This window comes from Pipistrellus hanaki (genome assembly GCF_964339955.1).
Source record: "Pipistrellus hanaki genome assembly, chromosome: 1".
In the NCBI taxonomy this organism is placed as follows: Eukaryota; Metazoa; Chordata; class Mammalia; order Chiroptera; family Vespertilionidae; genus Pipistrellus; species Pipistrellus hanaki.
This window is the reverse complement of record NC_140503.1, coordinates 159,086,266-159,106,971: the sequence shown is the minus strand read 5'-3', so window position 1 is coordinate 159,106,971 and position 20,706 is coordinate 159,086,266. Positions and strand designations below refer to the sequence as shown.

At 38.3% G+C, this 20,706-nt stretch overlaps 1 protein-coding gene across 3 annotated transcripts in view; it reads left to right on the top strand.

Annotated features, from left to right (window-relative positions):
• Window positions 1-20,706, top strand: part of ARHGAP24 (Rho GTPase activating protein 24) — a 430,260-nt gene that overhangs the window by 245,803 nt on the left and 163,751 nt on the right. Inside the window, exon 1 of one of the 3 annotated variants that reach the window (XM_084881952.1) lies at window positions 9,235-9,487. The exons of 1 other annotated variant lie outside the window; for it this stretch is intronic. The gene's annotated coding sequence lies outside the window, so the exon portion shown is untranslated. Of the gene's footprint in view, window positions 1-9,234; window positions 9,517-20,706 lie in introns of those variants that run through there. One more of the 3 variants, XM_084881951.1, reaches the window with a different exon arrangement.

Below are 20,706 nucleotides of genomic sequence, written 5' to 3'. Positions count from 1 at the left end.
TTCAAGTCACACTTTTCATTGTTTAGAGGCCATATAGTAAAAATGAAAAATACAGTATTCAGGTTTGAAACAGGCATCCTCACACAAATCAATGATTAAGAGACATTCAAAAAAGCAATTTTGAGCTCTTGATAAAAAGAAAAATGGATACTATGGATGTCAAGTCACATATAGTTGTTCCCTGGCAGCTTCTCCCACATGGATGAGATTAGGGACCTTGATGTGATTCATCATTCATTCATTAGATACTCATTTTGCTTAGAATCATGATTGCTAGTAAAAATAACATTGCAATTTTTTTTTCTTTGCCACCTGATAGTTGTACAGATAGGTCCAGGGGTTTAAAGATGGAGAAGAGATTTCATGAAGGGAAACGAGACACATTTATTACTATGCTTGCTGACTTGGCTGTAAAAGTCAATAAATTTAATAACTGTGTCTAGATTGGAATAAAGGAAGATAATGTTTTCTTTTTCAAACACAGATTTGTGGATGTATACATAAATGTGTGTATACAAATATACACCTTTGTGGATGGATATAGATAAATGAAAGATGTCAGATGATAGATAGATAGATAGATAGATAGATAGATAGATAGATAGATAGATAGATAGAAAGCCTGCGTGAAGGCACAGCAAACTGTTGAGAATGATTAATTCTTAGAAATAATATTGGTGAGGGTTGAGAGAGTAATAAAGCTAAAATTATACATTATATCATTTCATGTTGCTTATATTTTAATAAGGAAATATGTTACTTCTGTTTGAAAAGACTCAAAATAATATGAGGGAAAAGTCCAGCTTCCTTATATTTGGTTATATTGACATCTGAAGCCCAATAGCACAGGATCAACAGGCAATTTGTTTTTATTATTTTTTGAACCCTCCTTGAGTGCCTGGGGACCTGTCAAAGATTAAACCCAGGAAGGTGCTTCCTCTAATCATTCCCAACATTCTGTCTCTAAATGTGGATTCCTTCTTTACTTGTGAAAAATGACAGCATAGGGAAGCAACTTGACACTTCTGAGGGAAGCCTTCTTGTTCGGTATAAACTCACAAAGCTTGATCCTCGGTGTGTTTTGGGAGGCCAAAGAAGAAGCTTACTATTTCAAAACTACAAAGCACATTGTGGTTTGGCATTTTACATCTGATGACTTTTCCCCTAAGAAAATCCTAATAGTCTTTCTATTACACGCTTGAAAAAAAAAATGAAATGCTTCCCCATTGCCTATGGTTATATTCCTGGGAGTCTTTTAAAAAATCATTATTATTGTTACTATTACAGTTGTTTTGTCAATAACTGGCTGTTTAAATGTCTTCAGGATGCAACAGACATCATCCCAATCCTCATGGATAAATAAACCTTAAGCAAATGAAAAACATGTGGGAGGCAATTATTTCAGATAATAGCTAAGTTTCACATCTGATCGAGCCTCTGAGGTAATCTTATGATATCTTCTCATTTTATATAAGAGAAAAAGAAGTCTCAGTGGAATGTTTGGTCCAAGGTCAAACAGCTAGTTGCTGATAGAACTGGAGTTGGAAACCTAATTAATTCTGGCTGTTGTGTGCTGTCTGTCCCTGGGCACGTTGGCTATTTGGCCTATGCTCATCCTTCCCTTTTCCAGTCTAGTAAGGAACCTCGCCATGTAAGGAAGGATGTGCTCATTTCAGGAAATAATTCAGGTGTGGGGCAGAAGAGTGGATTAAGATTTGATTCTATTTGGTGTTTTTTTTTAAAAAATATGTTTTTATTGATTTCAGAGAGAAAGGAAGAGGAAGAGAGAGATAGAAACATCAATGACAAGAGAAAAATCATTGATTGGCTGCCTCCTTATATCCCACACTGGGGATCAAGTCCTCAACCAGGGCCCCTAACTGGGACTTGAACCTTGACTTCCTGGTTCATAGGTCCATGCTCAACCACTGAGCCACTCTGGCTGGGACAGTTTTGTGTTTACTAATATTGATTCACTGATGGTTGATACATTGAAAAATAAAATTTGTACTTATTTTTATTTTTATTTTTTTTAAATATATTTTATTGATTTTTTACAGAGAGGAAGGGAGAGGGATAGAGAGAGTTAGAAACATCGATGAGAGAGAGTCATTGATCAGCTGCCTCTTGCACACCCCCTACTGGGGATATGCCCACAACCAAGGTACATGCCCTTGACCGGAATCGAACCCGGGACCTTTCAGTCCGCAGACCAATGCTCTACCACTGAGCCAAACTGGTTTCGGTTGTACTTATTTTTAAATAATCAAAATTGTTAGGGGAACCCATCTAACCAATATCACTTGTAGCCAAAATGTTTATATGAATACATTAGTTTATTTGAGACAAGATAATATATATGTTATCTGTGACTGCCTTTTTCATTGTTTTGTATCATTTTTAATAAAGTTACAGAATTGAAATAATTAATATATCCCAATGGTGCAGTTGATCTGGCCTTTGTATTGAATACCTTGTCCAAGTTGTATAAGAATTCTGACTTGCTTGTCTTGCCTCACTTTAGAGGCCAGTTACTCTAAGACCTAAGACTTCATTCTTTCTTTCTTTTTTTAATATACTTTATTGATTTTTTTTTTTTTTTTACAGAGAGGAGGGGAGAGGGATAGAGAGTTAGAAACATCAATCAGCTGCCTCCTGCACACTCCCCACTGGGGATGTGCCTGCAACCAAGGTACATGCCCTTGACCGGAATCAAACCTGGGACCCTTTAGTGGGCAGGCTGATGCTCTATCCACTGAGCCAAACCGGTTAGGGCAAGACTGCATTCTTGATACTGTCATCATCTGAAGCTCAGCTTTAGTGCCAACTTCTAGGTAGGTTGGTGTATATCTCCAGGTTTGCCTATATGAGTCCTGGTTTTTGCCTGCTTTTCCATTTTAATTAATAATAGCACCTCCTTTTACTCTCAAAGAGTTAAGGCTTGGGCAGTAAAGTGTGTGGTAACCCTACCCATACTAGGTATAAAATATGCTAGAGAAGGAATTTTCTACTCTATCCTTTGAGACAAATCTCAGAATCATTTTCTGTTTGGGCTATGTTTGTTCCTTTCTATTTTCAATGTCTTAAGAGTGTTACCTCTTGCCCTTATTAGATTCATTGAAACAGATGTCCTCCAAATTTTATTCTACTCAAAACTCAATATTTGACTTGATTGATCTGTCAAGCTCACTTTTATTTTGGTTTCAACTGGCTGTCCTAATAGAATGTGAATAAACCTTCCAAGCTTAAAAATAATTAGATTTTCTATAGGAATTTGATGAAGGATTTGTGTCTTGAATGGTAGTTAAACATATAGTTCCATAGAAAGGGTGCAAATACAAATTATTTGTACATTATATCTCCAATATGAACATGATTATGCTTAGAAAATGTAAGTGGTTCTTCCTAAGGAATATCTTACAATACTGCCAAATTATATTCCAATCTCTTCAAATCTAGTCACCCAAGTTTTCAAAGGTTTTCAAAATGTATGACCTCAAGAAGAAATGTAGTGTACAGAACATGGGCTTTGTAGTCAGATGGACAGTAGTCAAGTGCTGCTGTCACTCTTTCAAGTTTGTGTCTTAGCTTCTACATCTGTAAATGGAGAGTGTTTTTAAAAAATGTCTTTTTTGTGATGAAGACTTACTACATTTCCATGCAATTCTGATAACTGTAATGATCTTCTGGAGATTTTGGAAGTAAGTTTGCCTTTCTTACTTATGGAAAGTTTTAAATATCTTTTGAGGCCATCTCGTCTCAAATGCCTAACTTCAGTCCACCACAATGTCTTACTTGAGTAAAGAAACAACCTGTTAAGCAGACCTTTAGACCACCTGTCTCTAAATTCTTTCTTCATTTCTACACAAGAAATATTTCCTGTTTAAAATTCTTCAGTAGCTACCTATTTCCTTAGGATAAAAACCAAATTCCTGAACCTGGGTTTTGTATATATTCTTTCTGCATATTTTATCTGTTAGTCTATAACTTTTATTCTACCTTCCAGGTTTATAAGAAGTATTTGAAGTGACCCCAGTGTGCCTCCTCTCCAGCCTGGTGTGTTAATCCTCTCCCCCATCCTGTGTTCAAAATGTGCTCTGATTTCACCTGCTCAAGGAAGCCTCCCTTCCCATCTTAAGTCCAGGTTTCTTTATAACCCCATGCTAGTCTCCCCAATAGTCTATAAACTCCCACCTCCAAGGGTAATCTTCCTGACAAAGAATATTGTCTCTTTCTTTATACCCAAGCATTGTACAATATATGGACTCATATACATGGGCTTCAAGAAATGAAAGGAAGGAAAGAAGGAAGGAAGGAAGGAAGGAAGGAAGGAAGGAAGGAAGGAAGGAAGGAAGGAAGGAAGAAGAGAGAGAGAGAGAGAGAGAGAGAGAGAGATAGAGAGAGAGAGAGAGAGAGAAGGAAAGAAGAAACTTTTAGTTATTTTCCTAGAGAAATTTATATTCTAGATAAAGAAAAAATGTTATCCCATGAGATAACAAGGAATACTTATACAAACATCATTGCCTTTCACAAGGCCTTATCTATAGAAGACCATCAATAAATATTTGTAGCCCTAGCTGGTTTTGCTCAGTGGATAGAACATGGGCCTGCAGACTGAAGGGTCGTGAGTTTGATTCTGGTCAAGGGCACATGCCTGCATTGCAGGCTCAATCCCCAATTATTGGGTATGCAGGAAGCAACCGATCAATGATTCTCTCATCATTGATATTTCTATCTTTCTCTCTCCCTCTCCCTTCCTCTCTGAAATAAATAAAAATATATTTAAAATAAATAAATACTTGTAGCTTTATTTCATTGACTAAATAAATGCCACTTATATACTGAGATTAATATGCAGTTAGTACCATAAAAAGAGCACCTTTTGCAAGATTGATTTTAATTATTTTACGTACCACTGAGCAGCAGGAGTGTTTAGTCAAGAAATTTCCTTTTCCTGGGTATCCTAGGGAACACAACTGCTTTGAGGCTTAAGAAAATCATTGTCTTCCAAATAAAGAATCGCTTTCTTTTTGCTGCCATCACACAGCCACCTTTCTGATGTGGCTGGACCCCGGGTGTGTTGAGCCAGTCACATTATCCCACAGTGTTCCTGAGCTGTGGGGTCCAGAAAGGCTGACTCACTAGTGCAGGTAATTAGGAAGCTGTGGGACATGAGACAGGAGAGGAAATCTAATTTACAGCTCACCGGAGAGCTCTGTATCACTGTGGAGGAGAACTGAGGTGGGAGATTCTATTATCCGTGAGCTCACCTCTCTGAAATAATTTTGTCTCTGCCCTTCTCATTTAGAAACATATGCTGTGAATGCAAGGATTTACTTCTGCTCCTAAAGAGCTGGCAGCAAAGAGCAACTTCTTGAAAACACCTGGAAATGATAGAATTAATGTTAGGATATCTGCTGTTTCAATAATGGCAGCTACTCTATATTCAGGAAACAAAGGACATGTCCGGAAGCTCTTAGGACCTTCTAGCAAATATAATCACTTATCTAGTTAGGTGCATATAACTAAAAGCAATATTCTGGCAAGTCAAAGGTATATTCCAACCTTTGTGTTGGCAAAATCCAAGGGCTTAGAGGCACCTTGTGTAGATATAAATGCCTAGAGCCCAGTGGGGGCTCTTACTTCCTATGATACCTAGCTCTGAGCCATAGGGAGGTTTGCAAAGCCAATTACAGAAATAGATTCATCTTTGCCTTCACACTTATGGACTTATGTTAGTTGTTTGTTGACTGAAGAGTAGTAATCCAGAGAGGAAATATAATTAATTCATTCCAGAAATATTTGTCAAATACCTATTTTATAGTAGACACTATTCTAAACACTGGGAATAATGTGGTTTTACAAAACCCTAAATCTTTTGCTTTTAATCTTATTTGTAACTTCTGATATAGTTCTGATCTTATAAAACTTATTCTAGAGGAAATCTAGTAAACATATTTAAACTAACTAACAACTACTTGAATTAGTGAATAAATAAAAAAGAACCAAAGATAATTTTTGATAGTGGTAAATGTTATGGAGAAAAGTTAAAATAGAGAAATGGGGTAGAGAGTGATTATATGTGGGGGAAAAGATGGTTTGCTGGAGTGGTCAAGAAGTCTTTATTCTGGAGAGGTAGCACTGGAGATGACTCTTTTAAAAAAATATTTTCTTATTGATTTCAGAGAGGAAGAGAGAAGAAGAGAGAGATAGAAACATCAATGATGAAACAGAATCATTGTTGCCTCCTCTATGTCCTACACTGAACCCACAATCCTAGCATGTACCCTGACCGGGAATCAAACCCTGATCTCTGCTCAACCACTGAGCCATGCTGGCTGGGCTGGAGATGAGAGTCTTGAGTGCTAAGAAGGAAGTAGTCCTTTGAAGATATGAGGGAGAAAAATTCTAGAATGATAGGTCTATCATGTTAAGAAATCAGCAGGATAGATAAACAGGCAAAATTGTGTAGGGCCTAGGAGGCCATAATTAAGTTTTTTGGGATTTTTACTAAGGACAATGGAAATTATTGTAGGGATGAAACAGGCAAATTATGGGAAGTCATTGGGAAATATGAGAGAGGTGAATGATGGGAAACTATTAGAGGGTATGAAACAAAATAATGGGAAATCATTGGAAGATATAAAACAGAGTAATGATGGGAAATCATCAGAGGGTATGAAGAAGGGAACAATCACTCTGGCTACTGGAGAATGGATTGTGAGAGGAGATGAGCAACAAAGTAGGCATGAGCTTGAGTTGGTTTAAAAGTTGATGCGGTTTTATGTGCATTTGTTTCCTGAGATGGTTAAAAACTTCCCTGTGAGGAATCTCCACCCAAGCATAGAATATTATAACCCAGTAGCTGTTTGTGCAATCACTTCCCTTCACTGCTATCACAAGATTGCTCTCTGGGATTCCTTAGTAAAAGCCTCTTCTAGTGTTACTGTAAACGTGAAAACTGAGAGGAGGAGATCAAGCGTTAGAGAATTCCGACTGCCTCGCCTGTGTTAATATAGTCTGCCCTGGAGTTCACCTCTTCTCTAAGTACTTCTCCCATCAGTGAAATTCAACTCTGCAGGTCCAGCCTTCATAACACAGTAACTATTCCCCTCCAAACTACCCTAGGACTCTGAAACCCAGAGCATGCCTGGAGTCTGTGGGTCAGCCTGGAGTATGTCCAAGGGACCTAAAAATAGAGGGGCAATTTTTTAAAAATGGTTGTATATTATTGTGCTATTTTGGATTGTGTTGAATTCACATATTTTGACAGCACATGCCTCCCTTCCAATGGGTAGAAATGAACCATGTCATGAATTACAAAGTACGTTTGAGGGCCAATTTCCTATTGCTTGCACTGGTCACCAAAATTGCTAGTTCCCTCTTTGCTTAACCTATTTTGGGAGAATCTGGTTCTTGAATTCAATACCTATAATCTATTGTCTGTGGTTCAGCCCACTTCTGTTCTAAAAAACCTGCTGGGATATGACTCCTCCTTACACCTTCCTTCCTGTGTCCACTCCAACCCTGAATCATCCTGACTCATTCCATCTAAATCTCTGCGTGCCTCTTCACAGTCTACATCTCTTTCAAGGTTTTACTCATATTTCCTTCCTGCTCCTCTTAACGGACAAAAGGCAAAGGTTCAAGTCAAAAGTAAAGTTTAAGAAATAAAAGAAAAAACACAGAATACTTTTAGTAAAGCAATGTCTATCAGTATGCCAAACTCCTGTCATATTTGACATATTAGTGTTATGTATAAATGTAGATGGTAATGTCTCTTGGATTTCCGGCTTTAATATTTTAATGAACTAAAATTTTAATGAACTAATATTTTAATGAACTAATATTTTAATGAACTAATATTTTAATGAACTAAAAAGGGAGAAAGGTTAGTAGTGACCAGAGCAATTTCAATCTGGGCCACTTCATATTGTGGTTTATCTCATCTGGGGATATATGTTGATGTCAGTGGGCAACTCAGTGGATAGAATATAAATAAATTTGAGCACATGCTTAAAGTATGAGAATGGATAAAAAGGTAATTATAGAAAATTGGCCTTATTTCCTATCTAAACCCTTTGATTTTCTTTGAAAATTATGCACTTCTCTTAAAAAGTTATTGCTTGTCAGTTATTATATTCCACAAGGGAAGGATGAGGTGAGTTTATAAATGTTCAATTTATTAAATAAGTGAATGAATACATTTCAGAAAGGAAAACTTTAAAAATGATTTAAGGGCAATCGCCCTTCAGTTAGAAGAAATAGTTTTTTATATATAAGTAGGACATTTAATTTGAAAGACAGCAAATAAAAATTATTATGCTGCTTCTCTTTATTTAAAAGAATATATAATCAGTAACAGAATTAATTTAATGTGTGATTAACATTTTTTGAAAATTGGAAGTGGGCATTTGTGGAAATAGTACTATGTTTCTAGTTCAAGAGCCATGTAACAATATCACTGGGTATTGGGTAGAAATGTTAAAGGCTTACTGTAACACCCATCAAAGCAACAAGTCTTATAGAAGTAGTCCTTGTTAAGGACTGTGGGATATTATTAACATCCCCTGAAAAGTGACAACTCTCAAGACATAAAAATATCCTGGGAAAGTACATGATTGTCTAACCACTGTGCCATACACCTGAAACCAATACAAAAGAATATTGAATGTAAACTGTACTTGAAAAATAAAAATAAATAAATAATCAACAACAACAACAAATATTCTGGAAAATCAGCAAAGAAAAAGATTATACCCTAAGTATACAAAGAAATTGAACATTATAGGGAAACATTCAGTATTAATTTTAAAACAGATATTTTCTCTTGGAACAGATGGCTCTTATATTATTAATTGTGTTACTGCTCCCTGCTAGCTCATTTGGGTATTATACAAGGATACAGAGGGAAAAGGTAAACCATTTCCCCTCAGTTAACTAATGTGGAGGGAAGAGCATTGAACTGAGAGTTGTAAAACCCTGTCTGTGTTGTTAGCTGTGTCACTAATTAGCTAGGTGAGTGACCTTGTTCAAATTATATTTTCTCTGGACATCAGTTTCCTTATCTATAAAATGAGGTCATTAGGACTAAATTATATTTAAGACTCCGATGTACTTTCTATGTTTCTCATTGACTTTTATTTTTTTATTTTCTTAGTGCTCAATTACTACATTATTTAAGGTATACTTCCTAGTGGTTCTTTTTTTTCTCCCTCCTCTCCTCTCTCTGTCTCTTTCTTCAATATATGGGATAGGAGGATATTGAGAAAGTCTGAAGGAAAGGAGGAGGAAGAAAATTAGCTACAGGAAGAGTTTCTAAGCCCCATCTACAAGAAAGCCTGACTACAGCTACCACCGCTTTAAAAGGAATGATTTATGTCCAAACAGCGTTTTCCAGACAAGCTCTGTACTTTTTTGCCAACAGAACAAACTTTAAAACTGAAGGCAGTAGACAGTTAAACAAGAGCCGGCACTGCGAACAGCTGTGAGTAGACAAGACCAGTTACTTATAAGGTACTGTTTTTTACTCCCTGAAATCTCCTTCAAGGGTCATTTGTTTCTGGGCGCACGTATTCCGTGGTCATTTGACCTTTTTCCTCCACCTTACCTCTATTCTGAGAGAAGGTACCCTCTTTAAGATATCTTAGCTTTTTCTGATGACAGTGTGTTGTGGCTGTTGATAATTGAAGCTACTAGGATTTTACTTCATTTTGTTATGCTTTGTTTTCAGGAGCCAAACGATCTTGGTTGCTGTTTTATTTTAAAGCAGAGTTGAGCTTTGTTCGGCTGCTGCTTCTTGTCATGGGAGGTTTTTGTGCTTATTGTTTTGTGTGGGATAAAGAGGGAGATGCTGTAACATTACAGAATGTACAGAATGTTCTCGACTAAAGGGGAGGGATAGATTAATGCATCTTTAACTTGAAGTATAGAGCCAATATAGAGCCAATCAGATAAGAGGACTCGCGCAGGGACGCTCCAGGCACTTTGACTGACTTGGAGGCTATAGGACCCCTTCTGAACTTCACGGATCTGACCTGGAAAACATACATTTTTTAATTGATTTCAACCTCTAGTTTTCTTTTATATTTAATTGTTAATGTTAACCCTTCCTTTTATTCCCATTTATTTTTTTAAAAATGGTAAGCCTGCTTTTTCTTTTTTTAAATGAAATCTGTCTTATTGAAGTTCATCCACTTAAAAGGAAGTACATTCCTAAGAAGAATGACATTTGCAATAAGTCTTCAAATCCCTGAACTCTGGAGGGGCGCTGGGAGCAAAAGGGGGATAGCCCACAGTGGCAGTGAGGGGTCAGGAGGGACTCCGCCCCTGTCACCAAGGTGCCACTCTTTTCCCAGAGAACCAGATAGCTGACTTATACCACTTGCTGCTGATCAAAAGACAAATAATAGAGACAATTAAGGAGTTCTACATATGTGGCCTTTGCAAGAAAAGTGAAAGTTTACCACTAACAATCCAAAAGCTTTAGAAACAACTTGGTTACTTTGGGAGAGTTAACTTTCTGAGATCCACTCTATATTTTGATCTCTCTCTCTAGAGGGAACTAAATTTAATTCAATGTTTTCTGAATTACTCAGCATTCTCCTTGTGTATACACACTGTGGATCTACTCTATAATGTAATGTACTTTGGGGGCCTATTCCGTGGTGCTATTACTTCTTATGTCAAAAGATCACACAATCACAATGCTTTTCAAAATTCTTATATTATGTTTAAAGGACATTTCTTTTTCTCTTGTGTGCACCATTCATATGGACGCGTGACTCTGTTGTTGTTTTTTTGTTTGTTTTTACCAGTGTAGACAGTTTGTCTTCCTCAAACAACTCCTTTAAATCTCAACTACCCCTGTATAATTATTTATTTTGTGCTGTGCACAAGAAAACCAGAAAAAAAAGTTTATAAAATAGTATACATAGAATGAGAGACAATAACATTCTCTAAGGGCCCATGAGATTCTTTTATGAGAAAAATGCATGTACCAAAGGGTGTAGACACTGCGACATCTATTTTCGGTGCTCAGGAGACTTTTGGTTCGGGTCCAAGTTCTTACTTGTGTTCGGTAGTAGGAGTTGCCATGGATGTGGCTTCGGGAGAAGTAAGGCATTGCTGCATTTAATACAGAAAACCCTGGTTCTTCTCCTTTCTATAAAGTTATTGGAGGTATATGTTAAGGAATCAGTGACTTATCAAGCCCCAGGGGGCAGACTTAATATTAATCAAGTACTAAGTGTTTTATTTTAATCCCATTCATTTCAGGCATGTGCTATTCGCATACATGGCTGGGAAATCACATAATAATGCTTTGTAGAGAAGAGAGAAAAGAAAAAAATATTTATTCTGTAGTCTGTATAATTCCCCTGTATGGAGATTATGCTTTAGGGACAAAAATAATGCAAGGTTAATTTTCTCAATGATACTTTGATTTCTTAATTGGTGCCTTTACTTGTAATTTCTTTTAAACTGAGAATACTATAAAGCAATTTTATAAATTGTGTACACTGAACTTAGTAGTACTATATAAGTTTCTTTATATTCAATATATTTTATGTTGTGCTTTTCAGAAAAAAAAAATGAATCACTAGCTTCTCAATGATCTTGATAATGCTGAAAGTCAAATTTATTAATCCTACTCTACACAAGAAAATACTGCATATATTAGACAAATACATGAAACCATAAAGGGATTCCAATATAATTCTAAGTCCCAACTTTAATTTAATTAGAGTCCGTTGCTAATTACTGGATCATACAGCTTCAGAAATATGTTGTGAGGCCTTTATGTTAGAGGTCCTTTGGGCTTGTTATTTTTTATTTTACATACTAAGGGGCCCAGTGCATGAATTCATGCACCTTGAAAGGAACTGTGGGCCATGAGGCTGTGGTAGGCACAGGGTCTGGTCTTGGCCCATCCTCAGAGCCCCTGCCTGGCCCTCCTGCTGTAGCCCCCATCGCCTGTCTGCCTGCAGCCCTGCTCCTGCTGCCACTGCTCCCATGCATTGACAGCACTGGCCCTGCTCACAGCTGCTGACGATGCGAAGCCATTGGAACCAGAGCCAGTAGTGGGAACAAGCAGCAGCTGCTGCCCTGATCGCCCCTCAGGAGCAGGAGGAGGTGGAGAAACCCTCAGGTGTAATCAGGGCCGGCACCACTACTTGTACCCATTGATGGTGCAGATTGATCGAGAGTGGTGTCAGGCACCGGCAGTGGGTGCGAGCAGGGCCATTGCTGGCAGCAAGTGTGAGAGGCAGCTGCTGACTCTGATCTCCCCGCAGGAGCAAGGGAAGGTGGAGAAGCCTTGAGTGGCACTCACACCCACTGGTGGCACCGAGTGATCAGGGCTGGCTCCAGTCACCAGCAGTGGGTGCAAGCAGGGCCAGTGTCAGCAGCAGGTGCAAGAGCAGGGAGAGACTGAGGTACGAGGGAGCAAAGAATTTTCAGTAACCACCAGAGGCTCACTCTGAAAACAGTGACTGGCACCCCACCTTGGTTGGTCTGGTGCCCCTGCTCACCTGCTCCACCATTCCACCATGGCCGATTCCCCCCATGTTCTAAGCACACTCCTTGGTGTTCAGCGCAAGTCATCATAGCGACTGGTTGTTCAGTTGTTCCACTTGTTCTGCCGTTCAGTCTATTTGTATATTAGCCTTTTATTATATAGGATATATATGTTGTTGCTGTTAATCCTCACACAAGGATATTTTACCATTGATTTTTATAGAGAATGGAAGGGGGGGGGAGCAACAGAGGGAGAGAGAGAAACATCCATGGGAGAGAGACACATCAATTGGTTGACAGGGCCCAGGATCAAACCTGCAACTGAGATATGTGTCCTTGACTAGAATCAAATCCGGGACCCTTCTGTCTGCAGGATGGTGATCTATCCACTGAGCCAAGCTGGCTAGGGCTTGGCTTAAGTAATTTTTAAAATACACATTTCACATAGTCATTGTAGAAATTGTTTCTGGCTGTTAAAGTCTCTTGGGGTGCATATGGCAACTCTTTCTGTATCAAATAATGAATTAGGGACTTTGTTTTGTATGCAACAATAAATTTAGAGTCTACATATGTTTGGAAGTATTATCTATCTAAAAGCTAGAGATTTCACTTATTTTTACTCCCTGTTCTTTCTGTCAAATGGAATGAGACAATGGAGTTATTTTAAAATAAAATCTTATTCCAATTAAAATACAGCTCTTTAGAATTAAAAAATATATATTTTGAGATAATGCAATGAAGTTTTTCTTTACTTGACTTAGTCTTTCAGTTTAATCAAAACTTAATTTTCACATCCAGACCTAATTACAATAGAATTTGACATATGAAGGAGCATGCATTTTATAATCAGAACTATACTACCACAGGCCTAAATATAAACCTCCTGAAAACTCAGTGCCATTATGAATACACATTGCTATTCACAAAATGCTTTTTAAAACTATAAAAGGAAGAAACCACTAAAATAAATTAAAGTCCTTCTTAACACAACCTCACAAGAATTCACCCAAAGCTTCAGAACCTACCCACTTATGAACCAGAATTCAGTGAGCAAGATTTATGGTTTCCCAGGGGCTGTCAAGTTGAATGCTGGAGGTTGTGGACAGGTGAGAGAAGCTATGGATGTTTCTGATGGTGTTGAACAGGGAAAGATAATTGTGTTGTTCTCATAAAAATCCACATTTAGCACATTTTCAGTTATAACCTCTCAGAAAATATGTTCAAAATGACTCAAGTCTGTCCTTCTATATGAAATGCCTTTGTTTGATGGAATGAATTGTTATTTTGAACAATTTCAAAGGTGATATTTAAAGACCAAAGTTCTTTTGTGCATCTAAGTCATGCAATACATTTTTGTTGAATGAAATCCTTAAATTAAAAGGGCATTAACAGCCCTAACCACTTTGGCTCAATGGATAGAGCGTCGGCCTGCAGACTGAAGGGTCTCAGGTTCAATTCCAGTCAAGGGCATGTACCTTGGTTGTGGGCACATCTCTAGTAGGGGATATGCAAGAGGCAGCTGATTGATGTTTCTCTCTCATTGATGTTTCTAACTCTCTATTCGTCTCCCTTCTTCTCTGTAAAAAAATCAATAAAATACATATATATATTTTAAAAAGGGCATTAACAAATAAAATATATTAAAATGATGTGTTTTATACTTCATATTTTATTACTGAAGTGTTTGTTATTACTGAAGTGTTAGTTCACTGCTGGGTCATGATAAAACATGAAGACTTCATTAAGCAATGCCACTTAATAAATTATGAAATTGCTATTAGCAAACACAATTTGTAACTGTAAATTGCTATAAAAAATCTAGTACCTACAGTCAATAATAATTTAAAAAGTAGAGTTGGAGGACATGAAAGTGTCAGCCTTTTTTGCTGTATTCTTTTATTTGGTATATTTTGCTGAAAGTGTTAAGGAATTTATAATATACTTGCTACAAGCAGATATTGCTGTTATTTTATTTACTAACTAGAGGCCCAGTGCCCAAAATTTCATGCACTGATAGGGTCTCTCGCAGCTGCCAGCCTCCAGCCAGGGCCTCTCTTCCTTCCCCAGGCCAGCTCCGCCCCCTGGTTGAAATCCCCGGACAACTCCCAGCCAATTTGCATACTATGCTTTTATTATATAAGGTATTATTTTTTGTTGTTATTTTATTGGTTAAAAAAATAGGGGTAAATTAGAAGAATAAACTTATGGCTGATTCTAAAACATTTTTTTAAAATAGATTTTTATTTATTTCAGAGAGGAAGGGAGATGGAGATAGGAACATCAATGATGAGAGAGAATCATTGATTTGCTGCTTCCTGCATGCCTTCCATAGGGAATGGAGCCCACAACCCAGACATGTGCCTTGGCCAGAAATTGAACTATGACCTCCTGGTTCATAGGTCGATGCTCAGGTTGAGTTAGGACAAATATGATGTTGGTCATCTTAAAATTTTACAGAGTAATTTTTAAAGATTGTATAAGTTAATAGAGCTCTAGGTAAACACTGATATCTTTCCAAACTAACAAAAAATAAAAATAATCTTAAGGAGCATTTTCCTTTTGCTTTAGCTTCTCTTTCTAACCCATGTTCTTTGACTACGTTTAATACCAAGGGAGTCATCTGGGGTGCTTCTCTGCAGCACAAGCTAGTCCCACAGGGAGGATAGACTTGTATGTCCATCCCCACACTGGAAAATATTACAAATAAAACTGAATACAATGGAATTGAAGACAACCTTTCTGCAAACCCTCAGGTGTAAAAATGCCTGGCATTACCCATAAGGGACATAACAACCATGATTATGAAGAGTGACAATATAAGAGGAAAATAAGTTATTTTCACCCATTCTACACTGTAGTGGATTCATTCCCATTGTCCGATTTCTTTCTGTGACTGTGTCTATAATATGGTGTCAATTTTTCTTTTACCTTATTTTTATAAAATTATCTTAATATTGCATACTTGGACTCTACCTTCTCTCATTTTTTTTAAATATATTTTATTTTATTTTTTAAAGATATATTTTATTGATTTTTCACAGAGAGGAAGAGAGAGGGATAGAGAGTCAGAAACATTGACGAGAGAGAAACATTGACCAGTTGCCTCCTGCACACCCCCCACCAGGGATGTGCCCGCAACCAATGTACATGCCCTTGACCGGAATCGAACCTGGGACCTTTCAGTCCACAGGCCGACACTCTATCCACTGAGCCAAACCAGTTTTGGCTATCTTCTCTCATTTAACATTTTATTGGGAACTTTTTCTATATCATTCAGAACACTTTGGAAAAAAAATGTCCGACTGCATAATAGTCTATTCTATGGCTATCCAGTACATAGTGACACATGTTAAGGATCTACATTGTGTCAGTGTGTTCTGTTAATAGTAAAATGAGGAGAACCATTTATTTTCATATGATTTTTGCTCACTTGATTATTTTAGAGCTGTAATGACTTCGGAATTCACAAGTCCAAACCCTTCTTTTCACAAAGTAAGGAAAATAAATCCAGAAATATTACTCGTCTAGACCCTAGAATTCCAGCGTTCGGTCTAATGTCTAAATCCATCCAGAAGTAATGACTGGGTGAGAAATGTATTCAGGGGCAAGAGGTGAAAGCACAGTTTCCTTCTGTCTGAGTAAGAGGTCAGCCATTTACCCTATTCTCTGAAAATTCCTCAGGGAACGGAAGGGTTCTCATATTAAAGGAAGAACTCAAGATTCCATGCCAGAGTCTTTATTACACAAGGGGTGATAAACATACAGCAGCTATGGGAACACTTAAAACAGCTGTCATTTCATTAATGAGTACTTGCTAAAGCATTTCCTGGGCCACTGTTGTTCATGGAATTTTTTAACAAAATATTTATGAAGATGAAACTAGGCCTTGCTTCAGGAATTATGTTCTCTGACTTGCATCTTTTGCTTTTCCTCAGTGCACACCCAACGTACAAGCCTCTGCAGCTCTACAAACAAACACTCAACTTTCTTATCCAACCTTTCTCTTCCTGATGCCAAGAAAAATGTGTATTTTTCTGACTCTGTTTCCTCGCCTCCCCCTGACTCTATAACCCTTTGCCGTTTGGCATTTATTTCTACCGTAAAACTGAAAATATCTCTCAGGGGTTGCTAATGATGGCTGAAGGAGCTGTGAAATCCAACAGCTCTTTATCCCTGTGCTCATCTTGGCTCCTTCTGTCTTTTATACTGTTTGCTGTCATGTTCTTCTTGTCTTTTGACATTAAGGATCTAAGAATAGCCTCTGGCTCTGTCTCTACTTCCCTCACTCTCTTTAGAGGGCTCCTGTCTTCCTCCACCTCCTGGTTCTGGTTCTGAGTGTCTGTGTTTGTTTCACTTTTCCCCTTCACACTTTCTCCCTCAGAAGATTGCACCCAGACCCATGGTTCCTACTGAAAGTGCAATCTGGAGCGGTTAGCAAATCTTCTGCTAATGCACACTCTGTGTGAGTTGTCACGAAGGTCCCCTCCCGCTGGATGCACAGTGTATGCATCAGGACCTTGGGCTTGGCAGGAAACTGGGCTGCATCTCAGTGCACACTTTATGGCACCACCTTATATAGTTGCCATGCCAGCCAGAGCCCCCGTACTATGTTGTCCCGAGTATTCTTGTGCTTCGAACTCAACATCATTGATGCACTCAAACCAGCCCTTCATCTTTATCTTTTTCCTCACTTTCTGCACACCAGGTGACATGTATTACAGAGTTTAAAAATATATATCTCTGGAATTCTTTTTCTCCATTCAATGGCTACCACCTTGCTCAAAATTCCAATGAGTCTGTAGTGATGGTTAAGGGCTATGGAATTGAATTTTAGATTGGGTACATTGAACATGTATCATTCTATGCAAGTTAATAATTCTAAACCTCCACTTTTTTTTTGTTTTTGTTTTTTTACATAAAATCAGGGTACCAGTAATGGCTAACATGCATCAAACTCTTATATATGCCAGCCCCCAATTCTCTATGTACTTCTGCATCCCTTCATTCAATACTCAAAAAGCACATTTTATTAACATTCTAAAAAAATAGAATCCAATTAATATTAAACACACTGGTTTATTTTTTGTGAGTTCGATGTGCTTTTTGAAGAAATCTATGCTAAAGTTAAACCCAGGAAATACCAATGACCTTGGTCCAATTGCAAGTGTAGTCAAACAAGGGCAAGTGGGTGTTTTATTTTTTTTTTGAAACAAAGGCTTCTCCTTTTCCATTTTATTTTTTTAAGAAAGGGGAGCAATAAAAGTAAAACAAAGCATTTTTAAAATAACTACAAATAGCCGAAACTGATTTGGCTCAGTGGATAGAGCATTGGCCTGTGGACAGAAAGGTCCCAGGTTCCATTCCGGTCAAGGGCATGTACCTTGGTTGCGGGCATATTACTGGTGTGGGGTGTGCAGGAGGCAGCTGGTCGATGTCTCTCTCTCATCGATGTTTCTAACTCTCTATCTCTCTCCTCTCCCTTCCTCTCTGTAAAAAAAAAAATCAATAAAATATATATATTTTTAAAATAACTATAAATAGATTATGCAAAAAAAAAAACAAAAAAAAACACAACACACTTCTTTATCCAATGTTTTATGGGTTTTCTCCATTTTTTTCTTTTTTCTTTCTGACTCAGCCTTGTAGTCATGAAGCAAATAAATGGAATGGCTAGGAATTGATCCCAGGATTTTTGAACAGGCTCTCTGCTTCATTTGCATGCTGCTTTTCTTTAAATATAAGAACCCATGCAGCAACACAGTCACATTTTAAGTGGGAATACTCCAAAGTAATGAGTGCAGGTTTTCAGATGTATGCCAGGAATATTATTTCACTATAATTTGATCCTAGAATAATAGGTTCATTTAGCTTTTCCAAATCAACATGTGCCTGTCCCTTTGAATGGATACTGCCTTAGTATCCAATATGGGTTTTTAAAGCTATTATTAGTGTCTGCTCTAATGCTTTCCCCCCAGAAACTGCCAAGTTATTTGTGTTACAGAACTTGCGTTCTTTCTTAGCATCAAAGGCTTCTGTGGCTTATTTCATTTCCTTAATCAACTCATTAATTACTTATAAATGGAAGTTGCATAAATCTTGACAATAAGGGAGTTGGATGGGATTTCAAAGATATTGCAATTAAGCCTCCTTTTATTCTTAACTAGAGGACCGGTGCATGGAATTCATGCACTGGATGGGGGGTCCCTCAGCCAGGCCTGCTCCCTCTCACAGTCCAGGAGCCTTCTGGGGCTGGAGGTGACCAAGCAATCAGGGATCAGGGGAAGGTGATGCCCCTCACACATCTGCTGCTACTACTGCCGGCAGCTCAAACCTCAGCCAGACCTGGTTACCTGTGCCTCAGGCCGGCCCTGGGTGGCTGGTGGGCTGAGAAGACTGGGGGACTCTGGAGGCAGGCATGCAGAGTAGCTGAACCTACCCGGGGGTGGGCCCAGCTGTGCTGAGCCTGGTGCCCCAGTGGGGCTGAAGGGACTGGGTGTTGCCATCTTGTGGCTGTGTGCACCGCCATCTTTGAGGGCATGGCAGTCAATTAGCATATTCCCTCTTTATTAGATAGGATGATTCAAACAGTCCAAAGTAGGCTTAGTGACTTACCAATGATCATAGAGCAAGGCTACAACATGCTTCCTCTCTACGAACATGTGCCTTACAATGATCCCAGCAACTTGTTGGAATGTTCATTGCGTTTGATAGTCCCACTATTATAATAGAAATAAACCCTAGTCTTCTCTTTACTTCTCTCTCTGTAATTGGAATTCATTGTGATTATTAGAAATCCATCCTCTTTGTCACTCACAGGAGCTGCTTTTGGTGGAGAAAGCCTTTCAAACGCTGTTTGCTTGACCAAATTTCTTCAGCTCCTGAAATGGAAGTGTGTGACATACATCACAAATGAAATAATGAAACGTTTAGAATCATCCAAAAGTGTAACTCCCAATGCTCCACAGTGTTCTTTGAAGTAAAGTAAATCTCTGCATCAAAGATATACTTACACATTTCAAAAATATTAACATTATGTCATGGCAGTTTTATAATATGAAATACCATATTTTTCTTATGAACACACACACACACACACACACACACACAGATATTGGGAGAAAACATCTTGGGATAATAAGTTGATAAACATGAACACTTCCCTTTCTCCCCCCGGGTTTGTAATCTCCTCTGCCACTTTCTCATATAAACATGAGGCTGGGCATTTCTCTGCAGCCTCCCCTTGGTGTTCTTTGCCACATGCAGGGGATTTTTCAGCCTAGACTGCTTGCTGGGTCTTGTCCTTGAGAAATCATCACCTCTTCTGGGATGCTCTTCCTGGCTCCATCTCTGTCCCTTGTTCCCACAGTATCTCCTATGGCCCCATCCCTTTGCATGTTCACTTCTTACTTCAATGGCCCATTCTCCTAGCTCAGCTACATGGTAAGAACAGGGACTTTGTCTTCCATTTTTGTATGACCAGTGCATAACACAGTGCCTGACACCTGAATGGCCAATTAGAGAACTCAGTATTTCTCTAGTCTTATTCTTACAAAAGGGTATGAATCCTGTGTGAAGTCTTGTCACTCAAGGATATGTTAAAGGATTGGTCACCTTTTCAGACTAGACACCCAATGGTCAGCCATTGGGACGTAAGAGGACAGAGGCAAAAAACACAAGCTTACTTTTATTCCCACTTAGTAAAATACTTCAGGTTGCTGCTCTACATATATTTTATGTCATAACTAGAAGCCCGATGCATAAAAATGTGTACAAGAGTAGGCCTTTCTTTCCCTGGCTTCCAGCACCAGCTTTCTTCTAGCACCTGGAACCCGGGCTTCCCTTCTCTGGCCACTGGCAAGTGGCTGGGACCTGGGTTGCTTCCCTCCAGCCCTGGCTTCATCCAGAAGGATGTCCGGAATGATGGCTGGAAGGAACATCTGTTCTAATTAGCATATTACCCTTTTAGTATTATAAATAAAGATGATGAGCATTCTAGGGTTTTATTAAACTTTGCTTCTCTTAGCTTGCTCACATTTGTCAGGGTTTCAGCAGCCCTTCCACATGACAGAAACTTAAACCACGAGTAAACATCTCAAAATATTTCTTGAATGTTAGCACTGAGTCTGTTCCTTACATTTGCTCAAATCTCATTTATTTTACAAAAAATACTGCCTCAGAAAGGAATGAGTC